The sequence below is a fragment of the Nomascus leucogenys genome, chromosome 17, assembly GCF_006542625.1.
Source record: "Nomascus leucogenys isolate Asia chromosome 17, Asia_NLE_v1, whole genome shotgun sequence".
NCBI lineage: Eukaryota > Metazoa > Chordata > Mammalia > Primates > Hylobatidae > Nomascus > Nomascus leucogenys.
Window position 1 is genome coordinate 75,467,636 of NC_044397.1, and position 24,343 is coordinate 75,491,978.

Here is a 24,343-nt window from a genome sequence, read left to right on the forward strand (position 1 = left end):
GCCTCCCAAAGTGCTGGAATAAAGGAACTGTGTATTAACATGTTAACAATTCAAAACTGCACTTTTTATGACATTTTGAAAATCTGTAGTTACAGAACAATGGGTTTTGTTAAACTGTATCACATTTATACTTGCATAAATTATTTCATTGTTATTAGTAGGAATTTTATTGGTTCAATAAAATTGGCAAAACTGAAAAAAATAGAAATTTATCCCACAATTCTGGAGTCTAAGAATTCTGGAGTCCAAGAAAGTCCAAGATCAAGGCACCAGCAGATTTAGTGTCTGGTGAAGGCTGCTCTCCGCTTCTAAGATGGTGCCTTGATGTTGCATCTTCTGAAGGAGAGGAACACTGTGTCCTCACATGGCAGATAGTAGGAGAGTAAGAGAGCTTTAATCTCACTCATGATGGGGGAGTCCTCATGGCCTAATCACCTCTTACAGGTCCCATTTCTTAATACTATCACATTGGCCATTAAGTTTCAACACCTGAATTTTGGAGGGGACACATTCAAACCATAGCAGTACCCATTGGAATTTCTGGATTGCCAGCCTCTTTAACTCCAAATCTGAGAAAATTAGTCATAAAGAGAGCACATGGAACTCATAACCATGTTGTTCTTTGGGTCTCAAGTCTGTCTTCTCTCTACTTTTCAGAGTCTTCTTATGTTTGATTTGTATATAACTCAAAGGGTTTTCAGTTGTACTTCACGGGAGTAATCAAGAAAAGTACATCCACTCCATCTTGCCAATAGCAAACATTTGTATTACTTAAATATTTATATATTGTATAGGCAAGAGAGAAGGCAGTGCTGTGAGGGAAATGTATGGCACTAAAATGAATATGTTAGAAAAGAGGAAAAAAATCAATAATCTAAGCTTCCAGTTAGGAACCTAGGAAAAAAAGAGCAAAATAAACTGAAAGCCAGTAGAATCAAGGAAATAATAAAGAGTAGAAATTAATGAAATTGAAAATAGAAAAATAATAGAGAAAGCTGTATTAGTCTTTTTTACATTGCTATAAAGAAATACCTGAGGACTAGTAGTTTAGAAAGAAAAGAGGTTTATTTTTGCTCATGGTTCTGCAGACCATACAAGAAGCATGCATGGTACCAGCATCTGCTTCTGGTGAAGACCTTAGGAAGCTTATAATCATGGTGGAAGGCGAAGGCGGAGCAAACAAGAGAGAGAAAGGTTCCAGTGGGGAGGGGGCAGGTCAAGACAGAGGGAGCAAGAGAGACGAGTGAGGTCCCAGATTCTCTTAACAATCAGATCTCACATAAACTTACAGAGGGAGAACTCCCTTATTACTGTGGGGCGGGAACCACATCACTCATGAAGGTTCCATCCCCATGACCCAAACACCTCCCACTAGATCCCACCTCTAACACTAGAGATCACTTTTCAACATGAGATTTGGAGGGAACAAATATCTAACTATATGAAAAGCCAAGGGAAAAAGGGAGATGGTTCTTCAGAAAGGTCAATAAAGTTGACAAACCTCTGACAAAAAGAGAAGACACAAATTATCCATGTCCATATCAGTGAAACAGGGGCTATCACTGCAGACTCTGCATACATCAAAAAGATAATAAGGGAATACTGTAAACAACTCTACACACTTAAATTTGTCAATTTAGATGGAATATACCAATTCCTTGAAAAACTCAAACTGTTGCTATAAATAAAATCAATATAAAATAGATCATTTAAATATTTCTATAACTATTAAGAACTTGAATTCAAGTGTAGAAATTCTTCAAAAAGAAATCTTTAGACCCAGGTATTTTCACTAGAGACTTCTGCTAGAGGTTTAAGAAAGCATTAACATCAATTCTATACAATCTCTTCCGGAAAAGAGAAGAGGAAACACTTCCCAATTCTTTACCTCAAACTAGTATTACCTTGAAACTAAAACCAACAAAGTACTAACAGTATCAAAACAAAGTAAACTTCAGACTAATATCCCTTGCAAATATAAACACAAAATTCCCAAAGTTGCAAAAATAGATTTCAATAATATATTAAAATAATTATATACCATGACCAAATGAGGTTTTCTTCAGGGATGCAAGGCTGTTTCAATATTCAAATACCTCATATTACATGTTAACAGGCAAAATAAGAAAAATCACATAATCATATAAATTGGTACAGAAAAAAAATTTGAAAGAATTCAATACCCATTCATGGTAAGAACTCTCAGAAAAAAAAAAAAGAAATAAAAGGGAGATTTTCTCAACTGTGTAAAAATCACATGCAAAGAACTTGTGGCTAACATTATGCTTAATGATTAAATACTGATGCTTTCTCCTAAGGCTGACAACAAGGCATGTATGTTCACATTCACCACTTATTAAACACAGTGCTAAAAGTTTTAGTGCAAAAGGCAAATAATGGAAATAAAAAGCATACAGATTAAAAAGTAAGAAATAAAACTGTCCCTATTTGCACATGCCAGAACTATGTAAAAAATCCCAACAAATCTAAAACAACAACAAAAAGATAACCACAACAAAACCCCTAGAACGAGTGAGTTCAGCAAAGTTGCGTGATAAAAGATAAACATAAAAAAAGTATTTTATGTGCTGATGATGGACACCAAAATTAAAATTATAATTCTATTACATGAAAAACTTAAATGTATATCTAGCAAAATACATATAAGACTCAGATGATCAAAACTATACAATGCTGATGAAAGAAATCAAAGGTGATCTAAATAAATGAAGAGACATACCATGTTCATAAACTGGAAGATTCAGTAAGGATGTCAATTCTTCCAAAATTGATTTACAAATTTAATGCAATTATTATCAAAGTCCCAACAAGATTTTTGTAGATATAGCATGTTGTAAAATATATATGAAAAAGAAAAAAAGAACCTAGCCAAACCAATTTTGGAAAAGAATAAAGTAGGAGGAATCAGGCTACTTGATTCTAAGACTTACTACATAGATGCATTAATTAAGACTACTGGCCAGACACAGTGGCTCACACCTGTAATCCCAGCGCTTTGGGAGGCTGATGTGGGCGGATCACTTGAGGGGCGATGTTCAAGACCACATTGGCCAACATGGTGAAACCCAATTTCTACTAAAAATAAAAAATTAGCTGGGCATGGTGGCGTGTGCCTGTAATCCCAGCTACTCACGTGGCTGAGGCATGAGAATTGTTTGAACCCAGGAGACAGAGGCTGCAGTGTGCTGAGATCATGCCACTGCACTCCAGCCTGGGCAACAGCGTGAGACTCTGTCTAAAAAACAACAACAACAAAAAAAACCTATATGGTATTGGCAGAGGGGTAGATGCATAAATCAGTGGAAGAGAACAGAGAACCCAGAAATAGACCCATACAAAATGTGTTCAACTGACATATTTGGCAAAGGCACAAAAGCAATTCAGTGAAGGAAAGAAAGGAAAGATCCACTTTCAACAAATGGTGCTGGAGTAATGAACATCATATGCAAACAAACAAACAGAATCTTGACTTAAATTTCATTCAAAATGGATCAGTTAGATATAAAACGCAAAACTCTTAACCTTTACAAAAAATGCAGGAGAAAATCTTTATCTTTAGGGCTAGGCAAAGAATCCTTAGACTTGACACCAAAAGCACAATCAATAGGAGAAAAATGGACATTCTGGACTTCATAAAAATTTTAAAATTTTTCTATGCAAAAGACCCTGCTTAAGAGAATGAAAAGGGAAGCTACAGACTGGGAAAATATATTTGCAAGCAATATATATAAAAAGTAATTAGCATCTATAATATATAAAGAACACCCTAAGATCCAAAATTCATAAAACAATTCAAATAGAAATGGAGCAAAATACATAAAGACACGTTTCACATATGGATAGCAAATAAGCACAAAAAGATGTACATCATCATTAGCCAATAGGGAAATGTAAATTAAAACCATAATGATACATCACTACGTATGTGTAAGAATGAGTAAAATAAAAAATAGTGACAATACCAAATGCAGGTGAGGATACAGATAAACCTAATTTTGGTTGTGCTTAGGTTGTATCCATTGACTACTAAGTATGTAGCACAAGGAAATTTGCATAGTTTCATTCATTCAACAAATATGATATTGAATCAACTCCATATTCCAGGAAGTAGGCACCTGGGATACAGCTAGGAAATACATAATGGGCATGGGAAGACAGTAGAAAACAAGGTCATTCGCTGAGAGTGAAAGCGGGAGAGGAGGTTTGGGATAACTGGAGAGAGAAGATATGAAACAGGCATCAAGGGGTTAGCAAAAGTAGGGCTCAAGGACCATATCAGGATCTGTGGCCTATTTTTGTACTAGTAATGTGAAAAGGACAGTGTTTGTTACCTTTCCCCCAGCAGTTTAAGCTAAGAGAGTTTAAGACATAGGGGAGATAAGGAAGAAGGGGGGTGGGTGGGTTTCATGCTTTTCTCTAAGTGGCTCCTGTTCTCCCAGACTTTACCATGGATGATGCTTTCTGAGCACTCTTGCTAATCTTTTGTCAGCACCTTATGAGCTCTGTGTAAAAACGTCTGTAAGTAATTGTAAATTCTCTTACTAAACCATACTAGGCATTTACCGACTGACTGGTGAACAATTTGAGCTGAATTCTTTACCATTGTGTCTAGTGGCATGGCCCATGTAATTAAATGCTTGTTTCTGTTCTCCTTGCAGGTGCTTTTTCTTTTTAATTTATTTTGGGTTATTTGATTGTCCTGTGTGACCTCAGCTCCGACTGCTTCAGGAAAAGTTGTAAATTTGAAGACTGGCTTTTGTTGTTGTTGCCGCTGACATTGCTGGAAGGCCACGAGCAATGTTCTTTTTGGCTTTCTACATCCAAGGGAAAGCTGACCCAACATGATTAAATCCAACTCTCCATTTTCTCCGTGTTTATACTTGGGAATCTGATTATAGCAGGAGAAACACAATTCTGTTGGCTGGTTTTGTTCTCAGTTCAAGACCATTAACCTCAAATGAAGCCCTTGGTGCTGCCCAAGAAACTCACATTATATCCCCAGTCTATTCATTCTCCTAGATAAGAGGTCAGCAAGCTTTCCCTATAAAGAGCCAGACGATAAGTATTTTAGGCTTTGTGAGATAGTCTCTGTCTCATACTCTTTAATGTGTTTACATTTACCCCTAGGTTTGTATACGCATGTTTGGTTTGTTTATTCATTCATGCATTTGTTTGGTATTTATCTTTTTTGATGTTCTCTGAGTTTCTTGGATCTGTGGTGTGGTATCTGTCACTAATTTTGGAAAATTCTCAGTCATTTATTTTTCAAATATTTATTCTTCCTCATCCTTTCCTCTCCCACTGGGATTCTAATTATGCATATATTAGAATATCTGATATGGTGTCACAGCTCTTAGATGCTCTATCGTTTCCTTCCTCCACTTTTTTTCCTCTCTGCATTCCTATTGGCCTATCTTCAGACTCACTGATTATTTCTTCTGCTGTGTTGTGTCTGCTGATGAGCCCATCTAAGGTATTTTTTACTTCTTTTTTTTATTTCTAGCATTTCCTTTCGATTCTTATAGTGTCCAACTCTGCTAAAATTATCTATCTGATCTTGCATATCATCTGTCTTTTCCATTTAGGTCTTTAAAATATTCGTCATAGTTATTTAAATCTCCTGTCCAGTTGTTCCAGTATCTGTATCTTCTTTGGGTCTGGCTGATGATTGCTCTGCTCTTCGGACTGTGCTTTTTCTTACCTTTAGGTATGCCTCATAATTTTTGCTGAAAGTTAGACATGTTGTATAAGACAGTAGACATAGAGGTCAGTATTTTTATGCTTGAAAATAAGAACATCTTTCTTACCGTTAGGTCTTTATTGTAGGGATTTCTGTTAATCTAGTTGGGGGGGCTGGTTTTGAAGTTTGTAATTGCTATAGTTACCAAAGCTGGAGTTTGTTGCCGCTATGGACACTAGCGATTTCAGATTCCTCTAGTGGTACCTTGTTTTGAACTTGGTTTTGGGTTGTCCTTTGTGCTGCTCTCTAGAAAGAAAATGCCTTGCAAAACTCACTCAGTCACATTCCACTGTGATTTTTACCAAACGCTTGTTAATGTAACGGGGGAAGAGTGATAGGTTTTCTGATGTTCCAATTAAGCCTCAATCTTAGACAGGTACTGTGAATTTGGGACTTGGGGGCTGTACCCTTCATAAGTGTTCCCTTCTCAAGGAATGTGACTGTTTTTTAACATTTAGGTTTTTTTTTTTCCTGCCTGTTCTCTTTCACCAGCTTCACTGGATACCCACCAGTGTCCTCAGACAATGGGTTTGATACCGTTCTCCCTGAAGATCATGGCTTTCTTTTCCTTAGGAGAGATTTCACAACATGGGTGTGAGCAGAGTCTGAGCAATGATTGCTTTTCCTGTCCCCTAGCCAGCACCATAGGGAAAGCTTTCTCTAAATACTTCCCCAATCTTCCCTGACAGAGCCTGCTCACCTTCGCATTTCATGCCAGCTCACGCTAAGCCTGTAGCAGTTCATTAAAAATTTCTGGTTTAATCTTTATACCAGCTTATATGGCATTCAAAAGCATCTATCTCAGTCAAGCAGTTCCTATTCCAGAATGCTCACTTCCTGTTGCTTTCTGCAGGCACCTGTCCTTCTTGAAATTTAGCGTTGGTTGTCCTCTGACCTCAGTTTTTTGAAGGGTTCAAGAAAAGGTTTTATCTTGGCAGTTTGTCCAGCTTTTTTCCTTGTAGGAATGAGAGTGTCATCATTCCAGCTCTCTTCATCACCAAACTGACACCTGAAGCCTCTGGAAGCTAAATATATAAAGAATTAAGAGTTCTTTATATATTAGGTGTATTAGCCCTTTATCTGTGAGGTATATTACAAATATCTTCTCCTGGCCGGGCATGGTGGCTCACGCCTGTAATCCCAGCACTTTGGGAGGCCGAGGCGGGGGGATCACTGGAGGCCAGGAGTTTGAGATCAGCCTGGCTAACATGGTGAAACCCCGTTTGTACTAAAAATACAAAAATTAGCCAGGCGTAGTGGCATGCATCTGTAATCCCAGCTATTCGGAGGCTGAGGCTGGAGAATTGCTTGAACCCGGGAGGCAGAGGCTACAGGGAGCCGAGATCACGCCACTGCACTTCAACCTGGGCAATGAAGTGAGACTCTGTCTCAAAACAAACAAACAAACAAAAAGAAACCAAACAAATATCTTCTCCCAGTTTGTCAACTGTCTTTCAATTTTGTTTCTTTCTTTTCTCTTTTAAACTCTGCCCGGTTTTGCCTTTCCCATAGAAACCCCAATAAAAGCAGAGGCCTAGGCTTTACCCTCAGTCCTGCTTCCGCCTGACCAAACTGTATCTCTCCTGTGGCTCTGTGTGATGTGACTTGTCCTCTTCTCCAAGGAAGTATTACTCATAAATTCTTCTTTCAGTGGCACTGATCTATCTGTGTCATCACTCAGTCAACCACATAAATTAAGACCTAGGCACAGAACAACTCTTTCTATAAAATTTTAGAAAATGCAAACTAAACCATAAAGATAAAGAGAATATTAGTGGCTTCCTAGGGATGGGATGTGGGCAAAGAGAGATGAAGGAAGGAGGGATTACCAAGGAGCACAGGGAAACTTCGGGATGAGGGATATGCTCATTGTTTTGACTGTGGTGATGGTTTTACAGGTGGGCCAAAACTAATCAAACTTTACACTTCATCTGTATGACCATAATATGGTCATATATGACGCTTCATTTAATTGACCATATGTCAATTATACCTCAATAAAGCTGTTTTAAAAACATTTAGGGTATATCTACTGGAAAGTAAAACTGTTTTTAATTACAGACTATATCATCATGTGCATAGAAAAATCCAAAGGATTCTACAAATAAGCTACTAGAACCACTGACTTCATCAAGATGCAGGTACAAAGTTAATATTCAAAATCAACTATATTTCTATACAAAAGCAACAAAAATGGAAAAATAAAAAATTTTAAAATAATACCATTTATAACAAAAGAGTACTGAGGAAGACTGTACATTGAAAAATACAAAACATTGCTGAGACAAATTAAAAATAATCAACAAAATGGAGATCTATACCATGATCATAGATTAGAAAATTCAGTATTGTTAAGGAGTCAGTTCTTCCCAAATACATGTACAAATCCAACATAATCCCAACCAAAATCCCAGCAGGTTTTTTTTTTGAGAAGTTAATAAGCTGACCCTAACATTTAGATAGAAATGCAATTTTAAAAAGGAAAAAAAAAGTTGGAGAACTATCTACTTTCAAGATTTATTGTAAAGCTACAGTAATCAAGACAGTGTGGTACTGACATAATTATAGATCAAGAGAATAATAGAATCCAGAAACAGATTCACACATAATGTGGTCATTCAATTTTCAACGAACATACCGAGACAATTAATTCAATGGGGGAAAAGACAGTTACCACAATGGAGCATTTTTTGGCATTCTGAAAATGTTTTGTAACTCAATTGTGGTGATGGATATATAGTTTCATACATTTGTCAAAACTCAGACAATGGTACACTCAAAATTGGCACATTTTATTACATGTAAGTCATACCTCAAAAAAGCTGATTTGGTGACAAAGATTTATATATGTTGTTGATAGAAGAAAAAATCCACATGCTTATTCAACATGGAAATATATTTATCCCCATAAATAATAAGAGAAGAACAAATTAAAACAAAAAAGCATATCACAGCCATCATAAGAGTAAAAATCACAGGGTCTGACAATTCAAAATCTAATAAGGATATGAGAAAATTCTAGACAGCAGTGTGAACTGCTACATTTGCTTCAGACAGCAATTTAACAATATCTGGTAAAGCTGAAAAATCACACACTCTATAACAGCAATTCCACTTCTAGGTATATATCCTAGACAAAATATTGCACATATACAGAAGAAAATCATACAAAAGTGTACATTTTATATTACATTGCTTGTAATCGACAAATTAGAAATAATATATTAAGATGGTGAAATACATAAACTTTAGAATTCATAAAACGGTTAAAATTAAAGAAATGTATATATACAGAAAGTTCAAAAATACAGTTTTGAAGAAAAAATCCTACAGTGACACATACAGTATGAGATCATTTATGTGGACTTAAAGCACATAACAAATCAGTCTGAAAGCAGAGATTGGATGGATACACACACCAAATTTTAATAAAGGTATAAGTTGGACTAGAAGCAGAACAAAGGTGATTTTAACTGTATTTATAATAGTTTAATTATTTTAAAATAGCTGATGCAAAAATGACAGATTAGCATTTATTTATTTTAGATGATTGATCACACATATTTGAATATTATTTTCTAAGTCTCTGTAGTTTTAAGCATTTCAAAATCTAAAGAATAATTTTTAAAAGCTATAAAAATATGAATAAAGGACTAGAAATCAGTAACTTTTAATTAATATGCTGGATTCTGAGACAACTTTAAACTCAACAGTGGTATTTACCATGGTGTCAAATTTAGCATTTTTCTTGAGTTCACAAACTGAGTTCACTAATTTTGTCTCTGTTTTTTAAATTTCTAGCATTTACAGGCTACTGTAACAACCATACTCTTTTAGGCTAAGTGTTGGAAGATAGTAATAGATTTCTGGCTGAAAAAGAAATCTTACTTTACTAACGTAACTCCAAGATCACTATTCAAGCTCGTCACTCTCACTGTCCCTTCACGTGGTCATTGTGCCCACCTACGAGGTGTCCAAAGCCAAAAGCCCATCCCCATTTAGAACCTTTTTGGCTCCCATGATTCTCTTTTCCATTTGGCTTGTCTATTACCCTGGCCATTGTTTACACACTAAGGTTCATTCTTTGAGTTGATGAGAGAACAGTCTCTGGGGTCTTTAAATTTTAAGAGAGGAACTTATGATATTCTGCTCAACTATAAGGATACACACAATAAACCTGAAAGGTCCCCTGTCTTTCTTTTTAACAAGATTGTGCTTACTATTTTTATCTGATAAAAAGGATCACTCTACAAATATTATTTGTCTCAAATAATGACTCACCTCTGGATAAAGATGGAAGCATTTTACTGTATTAATTACAAGAGGATATTCAGTAAGCCTGACATTCATAATCATCCACAGTGCTTCCAAAAATGAAGGTGCTTCAATAATGGTCTTGAAGTAGGAATAATAAAGTCCCCTTTTTTTTTTTTTTTAAAAAAAGGCACATATTGTCAATGTAATTAAAACTTTAAAATGTTTATTTTTATCACTTCTTTAGAACTTTTTTTTTCTGAAAAAAAAAAAAAAAGGTCAGTAATAAAACTTCCTAATTACTCCTTGCTATTTTGCATTCTTGGACTTTAAAAAGCACGTATTTTCAGGTGATCAGTGTACTATTCTTTCAAATTGTCTATAGGTTTTCAAACCTAAAGAGTTGGAGGGATGGTCCAATGATTTAAAGAGTTTCTCTAATGTTGTCTTAAAATGTATAGACAGTGTATGTTTAATTTTACCAAATCTGGGTTTTATCCCCCACATTTGAGATGCTTGAAGATTGACCTCTGATTAATTCTGTCATAAACAGGGTTGCCTTCATGCCTCTATACAACTTTGCATATAGAAAATTACTTCTTTTTTTCCCATGCTCTTAGGAAATAAAATATAATGACCATAAGCATCATGGGCAAGGAATCCAATGCTTCTAGCTTATTCATAGCTCCATCTAATCCTCTGTACAAAGTGAAAGCTCAATGTCAATTGACTATTGTTGCTCACAAATGCTGTATACTAAAAAGCAGATTATTTTAGTGTCTTACACTTCAGCATATAAAATAAAGTCTTCATTAGGATAGTAAAAGTGCTGTTGAGTTAAAATTCATGGATTAATCTCAAGGATCTAGAACTAGAAATACCATTTGACCCAGCCATCCCATTACTGAGTATATACCCGAAGGATTATAAATCATGCTGCTATAAAGACACATGCACACATATGTTTATTGCGGCACTATTCGCAGTAGCAAAGACTTGGAACCAACCCAAATGTCCATCAGTGATAGACTGGATTAAGAAAATGTGGCACATATACACCATGGAATACTATGCAGCCATAAAAAGGACGAGTTCATGTCCTTTGTAGGGGCATGGATGAAGCTGGAAACCATCATTCTCAGCAAACTATCACAAGGACAAAAAACCAAACACCGCATGTTCTCACTCATAGATGGGAATTGAACAATGAGAACACTTGGACACAGGAAGGGGAACATCACATACCGGGGCCTGTCATAGGGTGGGGGGAGGGGGGAGGGATAGCATTAGGAGATATACTTACTGTAAATGACGAGTTAATGGGTGCAGCACACCAACATGGCACATGGATACATATGTAACAAACCTGCATGTTGTGCATCTGTACCCTAGAACTTAAAGTATAATTTAAAAAAAATTCGTGGATTCACAACAGCATGTTGTGTCTTATTTCCCCATCAATTTCTTGTTTTCACTCCTAAAATCTAAAAGCAAAAAAGGGCCACATTGTTTAAAATGCACTCTCCCTAAAAAATGCTATATGCTATAATCGTATCTGCCTCATCCAACATGAGTAACTACTAAATTAAAGGTTTGTTTTAGCTGATGTCGGAAAGGCCATTACCTCATAGTTGATTGGCAAAATATGAGTTCATAAAGAATTTTCCTTTCTGCTTAGGAGGATAACAAAGCAATACAACAATTAAAGGATATCTAATATGCAAAAGTCTATATGTAAGGAAATATTAAATATATAAATAAGTTACTAATAACAGCTATTGTTTTGTGTTAAGTATTCTGCTATGTGTTGCCTTTCATTATCTCCCTTCATTTTCCCTAAACCCCTCTAAGGTTGGCATTATTTCTATTGAGCAGATGAGATTACTGAGAATCTGAGAGGTGACCTGACTAGCCATCATACAATAAAGCACAGAACTGCTATTAGAATCCAGCAATCTGTCACCAAAGTCCAGACCCTGCCACAGTTACACTCTTTATTTAATACTATTTTATATTCTGTCTTTGGAAATACCTTTAAAATGTTCAAATGTCATACATATGTTAATGTATCCAATGCTTTGAAACTTTATAGGGGCAATATAGGGATGAAAATTAAAAAGCAGTGACTGAGGGGCCTGGCATAGGCAAATCATAGAGACAGAAAATAGAGCTGGGTGTGATTAGTGTTTAGTGGGTGGAGTTCCTGTTTGGGATAGCAAAAAGTTCTGGATGTGGACAGTGGTAATAGTTGCAAGACAACACGAATGTACTTAATGTCACTGAATTGTACGCTTAAATGATAAACGTATTGAAATTTTTTTATTAGAAATTTAAATCTAAATTTTACCACAATTTAAACAAAAAGCAATGGTTAGAGTGAGGAGAGTCAGTTTCAATGCTTCACTAGGCCCCCGACCAGGTGCGAGCAGATCTGGAAGATGGATGGTTGTGGTGTCTTCTAAATGTAAAACTGCAATTTTGGCATTCGCTATCCCACTTACTCCTCACAGTAATTATGTGAGATGTGTACGGCAGAAAACTCCATTTTAAAGATTAAGTATCGAAAAACAAAATTATTTAAAATTATATCAAAAGTTATCTGTTAAAAGAGATTATCTTGAAATCAAAAGAGAGCCAAATAATAATCATCATCAGTAAAAGACCCAGTAAAACATGGGATCTCCCAGCTGTAGCCAAAGAGAGCAATTTCTGATAACATCTCATTTCATTCCCCTTTATCACTTCTTCAGTGCTTTCTTTGTCCTCCTTCCTCAGCTATTATAATTCATCTTTATTATCTTAAAAAGTCTGCATTAGGAAAGGGTGAGAGATAATGAAATAAGTAACAGAAAAATAATCTCAAACACTTTACTATTTAAATAATAAACCTGGGTTATAGCTTACAAAACAGTGCAGTTCACCAAAAGCTGGTTTCAATTCCTAATACATTTCTACCTCATAGTCTCACTATTCTTAAACCACAGATTAATTCGTTAGAAGAAATCTAACCATTTCAGTGCGAAAAGTCATCTAAGTCATCTCCCGTTCCAAAGATGAGAGGTGAGAGAAATGATGATCATTTTCAAAAAGTGTTACTAAATGTAACCTAGAAAAAAAATGAAGTATCATATTACAGTGAGAACAAGTTTCAAAACCAACACTAAAATAAGCGATAAGCAAAGAAAGCCATAAAAAAGAAAATAATAAATTGTTATAATATTAATTTTATAATTTGCTTACTAACTTGCATGTTTTTAGGCATTTATAATCCAGTATGGCACACACCTGAAATTCCTTAACTCAGTGGTTTTTAAACTTAATTGTGGTGGGGTGCGTTGGCTTACGCCAGTAATCCCAGCACTTTGGGAGCCCGAGGTGGGCAGATCACTTGAGGTGAGGAGTTTGAGACCAGCCTGGCCAACATGGTGAAACCCTGTCTCTACTAAAAGTACAAAAATTAGCCAGCCACGGTAGTGCACGTCTGTAATCCTGGCTGCTAGGGAGGCTGAGGCAGGAGAATTGCTTGAACCCAGGGGGCGGAGGTTGCAGTGAGCAGAGATCATGCCACTGCACTCCAGCCTGGGCGACAGAGTGAGACTCTGTCTCAAAAAAAAAAAAAAAAAAAAAAAACCTAATTATATATCTAAAATTCTTGTGGCTTTTTTCCCCCTCCCTTCCGTCCCAGGCCTCTAAATCAGAACAGAGGCAGGTTATTGTTTGTTTTTTAAGTTTCAAGCGATTCTAATGTACCAGCCTTGGGAAATACCTCCGTAACTGTTGAAAAGGGTTCAGAATATAATTTTAAATAAAATTACTTTAGATCAAAGCAGACTTACAGTAAGTATAATATCACATAAGGGATCAACTTGCAAGTGCCAAAGAATACAGGTGTGTACTTGAAGACCTTTTAGTAGTGAAACTCAACAGCTGTAGGCAGTGAAGATAGAAGCATATGTAATAAACAAAATTAGCTATGGTCAACAATTATGCTATAGCTAACTTAGTAATCAGTACTTTCCAGTGAAGTTGAAAATAAAGCAAAGTTCCATATATTAACCCTGTTTTCCACTAACCCTTCTTTACATGTAGGCCATATGCCAGGGTACCAAAACCTGCAGGAATATTCCCTACCATTGCAGCCTCAGTTCTAATACCAAAATCTCTCTGCAGACTAAATATCTAGAGCAGCACTGTATCAACAGAACATAGGGGCAGATCTCATACCTCCCAAGGGTAGAAATTGCTGAGCACAGGTAAAAATAAAATATTGCAGAGGGAAATATTATTTTACAAATTTTTATAAACACTTTTGTAAAATAATGTTCACAGGATTGCACACTGAAAGGCTCAAAGTCATTTAATTCTGCAATTAATAACCACTGCAGAATCTTTGTCTTCTTTTTTACCTGATTTCCAATTGGCAGGTGTTACTAAAACTTTGTCACCAAAGTTTTTTTTTTTTTGAGCCTGTCGCCCAGGCTGGAGCACGGTGGTGCGATCTGGGCTCACTGCAGGCTCTGCCTCCCAGGTTCATGCCATTCTCCTGCCTCAGCCCCCGAGTAGCTGGGACTACAGACGCCCGCCACCACACCTGGCTAATTTTTTGTATTTTTAGTAGAGATGGGGTTTTACCGTGTTAGCCAGGATGGTCTCGATCTCCTAACCTTGTGATCCACCCGCCTTGGCCTCCCAAAGTGCTGAGATTACAGGCGTGAGCCACCGCACCCAGCCATCACCAAAGTTATTTCACTGGCTGGGTGTGGTGGCTCATGCCTGTAATCCCAACAATTTGGGAGGCCGCAGGTGGATCATTTGAGGCCAGGTGTTTGACACCAGCCTGGCCAACATGGTGAAACCTCATCTCAACTAAAAATAAAACAAATTGGCTGGGTGTGGTGTTGCACACCTGTAATCCCAGCTATTCAGAAGGCTGAGGCATTCGAATCACTTGAGCCTGGGAGGCAGTGAGTCAAGATTGTGCCACTGCACTCCAGCCTGAGAGACAGAGCAAGACTCTGTCTCAAAAAAAAAAAAAAAGTTATTTCACTAACAACATATAATTACCATAAAATAAAGGAGGGTTTTAAATGAACTACACATGGAAAATACACTAGAAAAGCTAGATATTTAAAGAAACATGTAGTGAATTATTTGGTAAAGCAAAACTATTTTAATCATAAATTACTATTCCCTTAATGCATCTATTTTGTAAATGCTGCTTCACATATGAGGTTTGTAAAAATGCAAAATATACATATAAATTGGTGCACATAAAGATGTTCTGCAAATACAGCCAGAAGTTATTGTTTTACTGTATGCAAAGAGTGATGGCAATTTTTAATTCAAATGTTTTTAAATATTTCAAACTGAAACTAAATGTTACCAATGTAAAATTGCCACAAAGATGGCTGGAATAAAGAAAAAAGTTATTAAAAGCTACTTTATTATAAAATACCATTAAAACAAGTATTTCAAATATATTATTTTACATGTCTAGAAAAGATAGCACACAAAGCAAGACGGCCAGCTAATCCTGTCTCTATGAACATAGGAAAAAATCCAGGACACAAAGCAAATTCTGAACAGAGCTTATCTCTCTGCAGCGGGGCTTGACAAGCAAAGGGAGAGACTTGAAGAGGGTTTTTTTACTTCAGGTAATTGGTAAGAGTGATGGAATTATGGAAGATTGTGACCTTTTTTTTAGTATTATTTTCTATTCCTTTATATGAAATTTTTTAAAGAAGTAAGTATACACAGTATGCTTCAGCTAGTTCTAACCAAGAGGAGCCACTCTAGATCAGTTTTGCTAGCATTCATCAGAAGACGATTAAATGCGGGCAATCACTTCCTCAGCGACACATCTAAAAGCCCCATTGTGCAGCTCAACCCTTGATGATTGCAAGCTCTTTGCAAGTGCCCAGACCTAGGAGCTACTAGATGGCCTAGGAGACTAATCTGGAGTCACCTGTGCCAGCGTCCCATGTATATATAAGACTCCACCAGGGAGCTGGGAGACACTGCTCTGGGTATGGAGCTTTTACAGGAGCTGCAAATGCAGCTTGTGCCCCTGTTTGGTTGGGGAATTGCTTGTTTTCAAGGATACCATGGAGCTGGGGAGAGAAGAGTGGGGAATAGAACAAGTTAAAGCACCACAAACTTTGCGTTCTTATAGAAGTTCAGCAGCTTTTCTTGAACTGATGTCCTTTAGATTGTTGTAAACCTTCGGTTATTTCCAGAGTTTTAAAGAAAATGATTTTGATAAGTTTCCAAGTATTTTCACTGTCGTCATGGAGGAGTGTATTTCCTTGGCTATTCCAGAAGTCCTACCTCCCTTCTGAGATCTTATAATGGTATTTCTTATAGTTATCCCAAATATACTTGGCAAGTCGTCTTATAAACCACCAATAATAGCCTGTTAATTCAAAAATTACTCCACTTGGCTAACAAAATAAATGCAAATTAATTCAATAATTATTGAAGAAATTAAATTTTTAAAAATTAAAAAATTGCAATGTTGAAATTCTCAACCATGCTTATCCAGATCTTTTCCTATACTACTAACTGTCCTGGGCTTATCTTAAATACTTCTCAAAAGATTTACTTGTTTTATACCAGGATAGGCAAAGTATGGCCCATGGTGTGTTTTTTGGACTGTCTGCAAGCACGGTTGCTATAATTTTTAAAAGGTTGAAAAATTTAAAAGGTTGTAAAGATGCTCATTAACTGTTTATTAGGCTTCATTAATTTTAAAATATACAGAGACTATCCTATTCAACTATATTTGTATCCTATTTCTAATTCTCCTAACAACTATATACACTGGCAAAAACGCTTCAGATGATATATAAGGAAAAGGTCAAATATACTTCCAAATTCATCCAGCTTTCCAAAGATGCTCAGAATCTTTGTATCTCTCCCTCCCTTAACCCACATACCACATCTGAAAAAAAAAATGATATGGTGTAATGATGCCAGTATTCTAAATGCTTGAAGGGCTTATCACATGCCCTTTCCAAGCTGTGACAGAAGCATGTCCCCTGGACCCCGGCATCCTATCAATCTCACCTCTGAAAGTGACCCAGCCTCATACTTCACTGAAACAAAGACCATTAGACACCAGCACTCCTAACTTCTTTTATCTCCACTGTAACATTTCTCCACATAGTAATCCTTGCTTTTCTACTCCCTGCCATCTCAGAAAAGGAATTCCCTCTCCTGTTTTACACAGTTAGCTTCTCAAATTTGTGCCTTTAATTCTACCCCTCCCAAATATTCCAAGACTTGCTCCACTAATTATTTCCTCTCTTGGAATCTTAATCTCATCCGCTTCCCTTGATCCTTCTCCTCCGCCTTTAAAACTCCTAGACCTTAAAACACTCTCTGCGATCTGACAGCCCTTCAAACCAATATCTTCCCCATGTCTCTCTCTCCCCTGGTTCAATAACAAGATCTTTGGCCAACTGCTTTCTACTAAAATCCGTAAGTTTTTTTTTTTAAATGACCAACAACCTTTTAGTTATCACAATTCTTTTGCGTCTTTCTGTAGCATTTGGTTAGATTCTTAGATCTCTTCCCCTCTCATCTTTCATCACACCAACTTTCCCAGTTCTATTTCTGTGACTACTCTGATTTTATCTGGTGTTTCCTTTTCCTCTCATCTCTTAAAACCAAAAGTTTTCCCCAAGTATCTGTCCTTTGCCGACTTTTCTCTCTTGGCAGTTTCACTCATTCTTAAAGTTTCGGTGCTCATGTCTAGAGAGATAACTCCCAAATCCAAAACCTTCATTCCTGAACTTTCTCCCTTCCCAGGCTCCTCTTCTACCAGGCCACCCATCCAGTCCTGTCAAATGTCTCCATCAGCTCTCACCTGTCCTCTCCTTTCCATGTCTGCTGTGGCTACCCTCGTGAAGACTATTATTGCCTGGATTCGAGTGCTAGTTTTCCAGTTATTCTTTCTGCTCCCTTTCTCAGTCTCTCTCACACACTGCTGCCAAGTTAATCTCTGAAGCTCACTTCTGATCATGTCACTCTATTTAAAAATCGTTTGGTGTCAATATTGGGAAGGTACTATATGCCACTAAACTCTTCACTTTAAAAGGATTAATTTTATGTTATGTGATTTCATCTCATTAAAAAAATTTTTTTTAAAGAAAAGAATTAACCCCTTCCTACAGATGAAGTTCAAATGCCTTACACCTAACCTTGAATTAGACTCTCCAAGGCTGGTCTCGATCATCCTACTCAACTTATTTCCTACTACTTCTTTCTCGTGCCCTTCATTTCAGCCTACTTGGCTTTCATGTTTTCTGCCTCCTATGACTTTGATCATGCTGTTCTATCAGCCTCTGACACTTATTGATCTCAGCTCCACATATCCAAATATAAGCCTTTTGTCACAATTCGAATCTCACCTTTTCCTAAAAGTCTTCCCTGATCTTATTTCCCATTTCCCATCCTAAAGCACTTGTTCACACTTCTGAACTCCCATAACACTCATGATAGTCACGCATTATTTCACCCAACCCTAGGGTTCCTTCAATGCACGAGACCTTGGTGCACTGGAGCTTGCGTTGGGGATGGCAATACGGCTTGGTTTCCAGGACCACGTTGATTCCGGATGTGGGATGTGTTCACTGGCATAATTAGGTATCTGATAAAATCCAAGTCTGAACCTCCATCATTCCTCAAGTACTGTTAACACTTCAAGTGTGGGGACACATTCTACTTTGACATCAACAGTCAACTTACAGTGAGAAAATTATAATAATTGACATTAAGAGACATTTATCTATGACAGTTTATATCAGCAGCCAGTCTGACTTAGGGCCAGGCTCAAAACTGATTCTACACCAACAGCAACAACATTTAAGCTTCCTCTTATGCTACAGAAAATGAAGCGAATGAGGGAAAGGGAATGGGGGGAAGAAAAACCCTTCAGGTGCATAAATAAGGAAATCTCCCAATTGTAGGCACTGAAGCTCCACAGCAAGACGGAAGTCAGTCGGACAATATATATCTACTTTGGCCCTATTTCCATTATAAATGTTCTCAACTAATTTTTTTTTTACTCCATTTTATTCTGCTTTCGGGTGCTGAGAAACATAATGTCTGTTCCCCAAGAGCCAGCTAATCATTTTTACCAAGTACAATAATTGGCTGCCCTGATTCAGATAACATTTCCTTATTGTGACATAGGGGTGACTACTGTCAGAAAACCCTGAAAATGTTTTAAAACAAGAACTAATGGGGCTTGGCGATTCTTGCCACGCTTTTCCAGAGCTGGGACCTTGCTATTATTTGCTACTAGGCACCCACAAACCCTTGCTTGTTAAACTGATCTCCTTCAAGACTCAAGAAAAGCGCCATGCGGCTCCCTCCTAGGGCTCTCCTGACCTTTTCCTCACCAATGCCGAGAGTGGTCCTGCTGGAGAACTGACTCGTCTGCAGTTGGTGCACCTTTTCTCGGAGCTGCGCCAGGAAATTATGGATCAACTAGAAGCGGCCAAGAAGAAGGGTCTTGGCGATCACGTCCAGCTATTTAGCCATCTCAGACTGCGGAGCTCCACGCTCCCCCTGGCAGGTTCCCTCCGCCTAGGGTCGAAAGCTGCAGAGGCAGCCCCAACTCTTACACCTCCTCCCCCATCTCTCGCTCCCAGGCTTGGGAGGCCCTGCGCCACCGCTTCGACTGGCTGGTTGGGAAGATTGAAACGGCTGAGACTCCACTTTTGAGCTGACTCCTCGTTTGCCCGACTGTTTTCTCGTAGTGCCTGTTCCGGTCAATTTCTGGCGCAGTCCAGCTTGAAATGGCTCTTGAGCCTCCGCTTTTGAGCTTATTCCTCGTTTGCCTATTTTCTTATAGCCCCTGTTCCAGTCAATTTCCGGCGCAGCCCAGCCCAGTCCGGGGAGGTCTGGAAAGGCCTGACTCGCCTCGCAGCCTGAACGACTTGTACCCACCGCCTATGCGGACCGGGATGCGGACCTCCCGGTCCTCTTGGCGACTGTGGGGTGGGGGGCATGCTGTTGAAGCCATTCATGCGGGCAGTCCCTGCATGTCCCCCCACGTGCTCCCCAGTGCAGGCAGCACCCCCGCCTCCACGCTTCCCCGAGCGTGCAGCCTTTGGTGAGGGCAGCCCCACACCCAGCCCCCCACACCCTCCCCAGCGCCTGCAGTCCCCAAGCCCGCATGTGCAGCCCCCACCTTGCGCACAGCTCCACGTACAGCCCCCCACACCCTCCCAGCCCCACTGGCGCAGAACCCATCACCGCTCGCCCTTCACGCGCTTCACTGGGAGTGCAGCCTCCCCAACACGCAGCTCAATGCAACCTCTCCACGTGCTCCCCAGGGCCTACAGCCTCCTCTTAACTTCTTTTGCCAGGCCCACACATACCTGCCTGTGGGCTGAGTGGATTGGCAATGACAGTGGTGACAGCTGACATTTACTGAGTACATGCTATGTTCCAGATGCTGCGTTTCCATTTCTCCGATGAAGAATCTAAGTCTCAGGGCGTCATCCAAAACCATACAGCTAATAAGCAGTAGAGTTGGGATATAAGCCCAGGGAATTTTACTCTAGAACTCACAGTATTAACCACAGTGCTCTCTTGGCTTATATTTCTAAGGCACATGCTGTAACCACTTTTTTTTTTTTTTTTTTTGAGATGGGATCTCTGACACCCAAGCTGGGGTGCAGGGGCGCGATCTCGGCTCACTGCAACCTCCGCCTCCCGGATTCAAGGGATTGTCCTGCCTCAGGCTCCTGAGTAGCTAAGATTACAGGCACATGCCACCATGCCCGTATGATTTTTTGTATTTTTAGTAGAGACGGGGTTTCGCCATGTTGCCCAGGCTGGTCTCAAACTCCTGACCTCAGGTGATCCGCCCACCTCGGCCTCCGAAAGTGCTGGGATTACAAGTGTGAGCCGCCACGCCCTGCCTATAACCATTCTTTTTTTAGGGAGGTGTGGTATATGGTGCTACGCTGCATCTGTAGTCAGGATTTGAAGAAGGGAGAAGGTATTTGCTTGTGAAGAAGGCACCATGCATTGTGCTCTGTAGTGGTGACTGGAGAGAGAGCTGGGAGGGGCACAGGCAGCAGGGTCCCTGCTTAAAGGCAGTTATCTAGTTTGGAGAAACTTAGCTGAATAGTCAGTTGTTACATGCATTTGGCAAGCACTTATCGTACACTGTAAAGAGGCAATGTGTCTAGCTTGTTAGAGGGTGGGCTCTGGAGTCAGACTCCTGGCTTTGAACCCCAACTTCCTTGCCATTTTCAAATGACACTGGGGAAGTCGCAAAACCTATTTCTGTCTCAGATTCCTCCCCAGTAAAAGTGGGATATTAATAGTACCTCCTTTGGCTTGATATGAAAATTCAATGAGTTGATATATGCAGAACATCTTAGAACAGCGACTAGCTTAGAGTAAATCTTCAGTAATTGTAAACTGTGAATAGACTATGTTTTTGGCACTGAAGCCACGTCGTGGTGAGTAAGACAGTGCCTGACCTCAAGAAGCTCAAAGTCTAGTACTGGAGACAGGTAAACAAATACTTGCAAAGTGTGTGGTGTGATAGAGGTGTGACAGGTGGGCGGGAGCCTGCAGCAGGCACATCTGACCCATCCTGGGTGTGTATGGTGCAGAGAAGTTAGCCTAGGCTTTCTAGGGGCACTGATGTCTGGGCTGAGTCTTGTAGGGCAGGGAGCTAGTCAGGGGGAGCTGTAGTGATCCAGCTGGGGGCTGAGCAGGAGCTGAAAGTGAGCAGCTCACATCTGTAGGGTTGCCAGATTTAGCAACGGAAAGTACAGGATGCCCTATTAAATGTGAATTTCAGATAAAATAATGAACAACTTTTAAGAATAAGTATGTGTCATGCAATATTTTTAGTATAAGTATGTCCCAAATATTGTATAACCACACAAATTATTCGTTGTTTATCTGAAATTCGAATTTCACTGGGCATCCTATGAAAAGTCTCGCAATTTTATCTGTCCACATTTAGGAAGGTGCAGTGTGTTTCAGAGTAGCTGGAGTGATGCAAGGAGGAAAGGCAGAGTGGGCCGGATGGGGCTGAGAAGCACGCAGGAGGCAGTTCATAAAAGACCTATGCTATGTTAAGGGATTTGGATTTTATCCTGAAATTAATGATGAGCCCTTGGAGAGCTTTAACCACAGGGTGGTGAAATCACAGAGACAGCAGTGTCGGGCACGAAGAAATGAGTGTCACTTTCTATCGGCTGAATAGCAAATTACTCCAAATTTAGAGTCTTAAACAGTAAACATTATCTCCCAGTTTCTGTGGCTCAGGAATTCAGAGGCAACTTAGCTGGGTGGTTCTGGCTGAGGTTTCTCATGAGGTTGTAGATAAGATGGTGACCAGAGTGGCATTTATCTAAAGGATGCACTGGAGCTGGAGAATTTGCTTCTAAGGTGACTCACTCTAATGGTTGGGAAGGCACTGCTGGCTGTCAGCAGGAGAGCTCAGTTCCTTGTCACAGGACCCACCACAGGACAACTTGAGCCTCCTCACAGCATGACAGCTGGCTTAGTGATCCGAGAGAGCAAAGTGACCTTAACTTTGGAAGTCACATGCCGCCTTGTCATTCCCATATATCCCAGTGCTAACACAGCTCAGCCCTGCTCAGTGCAGGAGGGTCCTACACAAGGATGTACATAGAAGGAGGTGGGGATCATGGGGTCATCTTGGAGGCTGGTTATCTGGGATGGGAGGCTTACATGGTGATGCCTGTGACCTTGGAGGTGAAGGAGAATGATGGGCGTACAGAGGAGTGAAGAAAGACTGGGAGGAATAGGACGTGGGAGAGGAGGGGAGGCAAAGAAAAAGGAAAGGGGGAAGGCGTGTTGGAGCAGATTGTAGTTGGTCCACAGCAAAGAGCATCACCAAAGCCATTCCAGGAGGAACTAGATCCACCACCTCCTCTCCTGGGCATGCTCCAAAAATGGTTGTGGCCTCAAGAGAGGACCCCAAAAGCACAAAAACTAGAAATGGGAGGGGCAGTACCCAAAAGCCCTGCGTTTCTGAGAAAATATTGAATGTTTCTATGGTGAAATAAGTTAACGTGCTTGGGAAGAAAAAAGTGGTAATGATTCAAGGAAATATAATCACACACAGTTTCAGTTTTAATGGACATGGGAGGAGCCATAAAAGTAATCTGTCGTCAATTATCTTATCAACTGTCTGTCTGGGATACCCTACCCTGTTTTAACCTGAGTGACTCTTTCTTAGCTGAGAGAGCCGGACAGACTCCATTTTAGCCTCTTCACTTGCAGTCCCCTTATCCCCCTCCCTTAAGGGAATAACTAGTGCAAGCTGACTCCAAGCACATCCAGGAATGCACTTACTGATAAGATACTGAGGCAAGCTGTACCAGCAGCTCCTGGGGACATGCTCGATGGATGGTACCCAAGCCCCTGCATTTATCTCTTTGTGATAGTTTAAGCCCCTGCACCTGGAACTGTGTAGTTTTCTGTAACTATCTCTGTAACCATTAATTTTTTTTAACTTTTTGCCTGTTCTGCTTCTGTAAAAATTGCTTCAGCTAGGCTCCCCCTCCCCTATTTAGACCAGGGTATAAAAAGAAGTCTATCCCCTTCTTCGGGGCTGAGAGAATTTTGAGCTCTAGCCATCTCTTCATCACCGGCAATAAAAGGACTCCTGAATTAGTCTCAGAGTGTCGCGTTTCTCTATAACTTGCTTGGTTACAACATTTGGAGGCCCCAGTGAGATCTGCCACTGGGTGAAGACCGGACTCGCCCTTGGCTCCCCTGGACAGACGGTGGGTTTATAGGGGAGGCACCCCCTGCCGGCGTTCCAGGGCCCTATAGGCCACTGTCTATAGGTGGAGGGGAACGGATTGACTGCCGGTGTGCCCGGCCAATTTCAATTCCTAAGTCCTCAATCTCTGGTCCCAGGGAGATAAGTCAGATCTGACTCTGTCTCTCTGGGAGGGAAATGGCCCTAACGAGGGTCCTTCCTCAGACTCTGTCCATATTCCAGGATGCTGGAGGACAGAGTCCTGGTTTCTGTCATGCTTCTCTGTTAAGTCTCTTCTCTGTTAAGTCTCTCTCTCTATATATGTATATATATACATACATGCATATATGTGTATATATATACACATATATAGAGAGACTTAACAGAGAAGCGTATATATATACATATATATGTATATATATGTGTGTGTATATGTATATGTATATTCTCCTTGTTCAGGTCTCTAGGAGACCTCTGCTTTAGAACGACTATATATATATGTAAAAATTGTAATAAACTCTGTGTGAGTGAGTGAGTGAATGTGGAGTTCAAGGGCT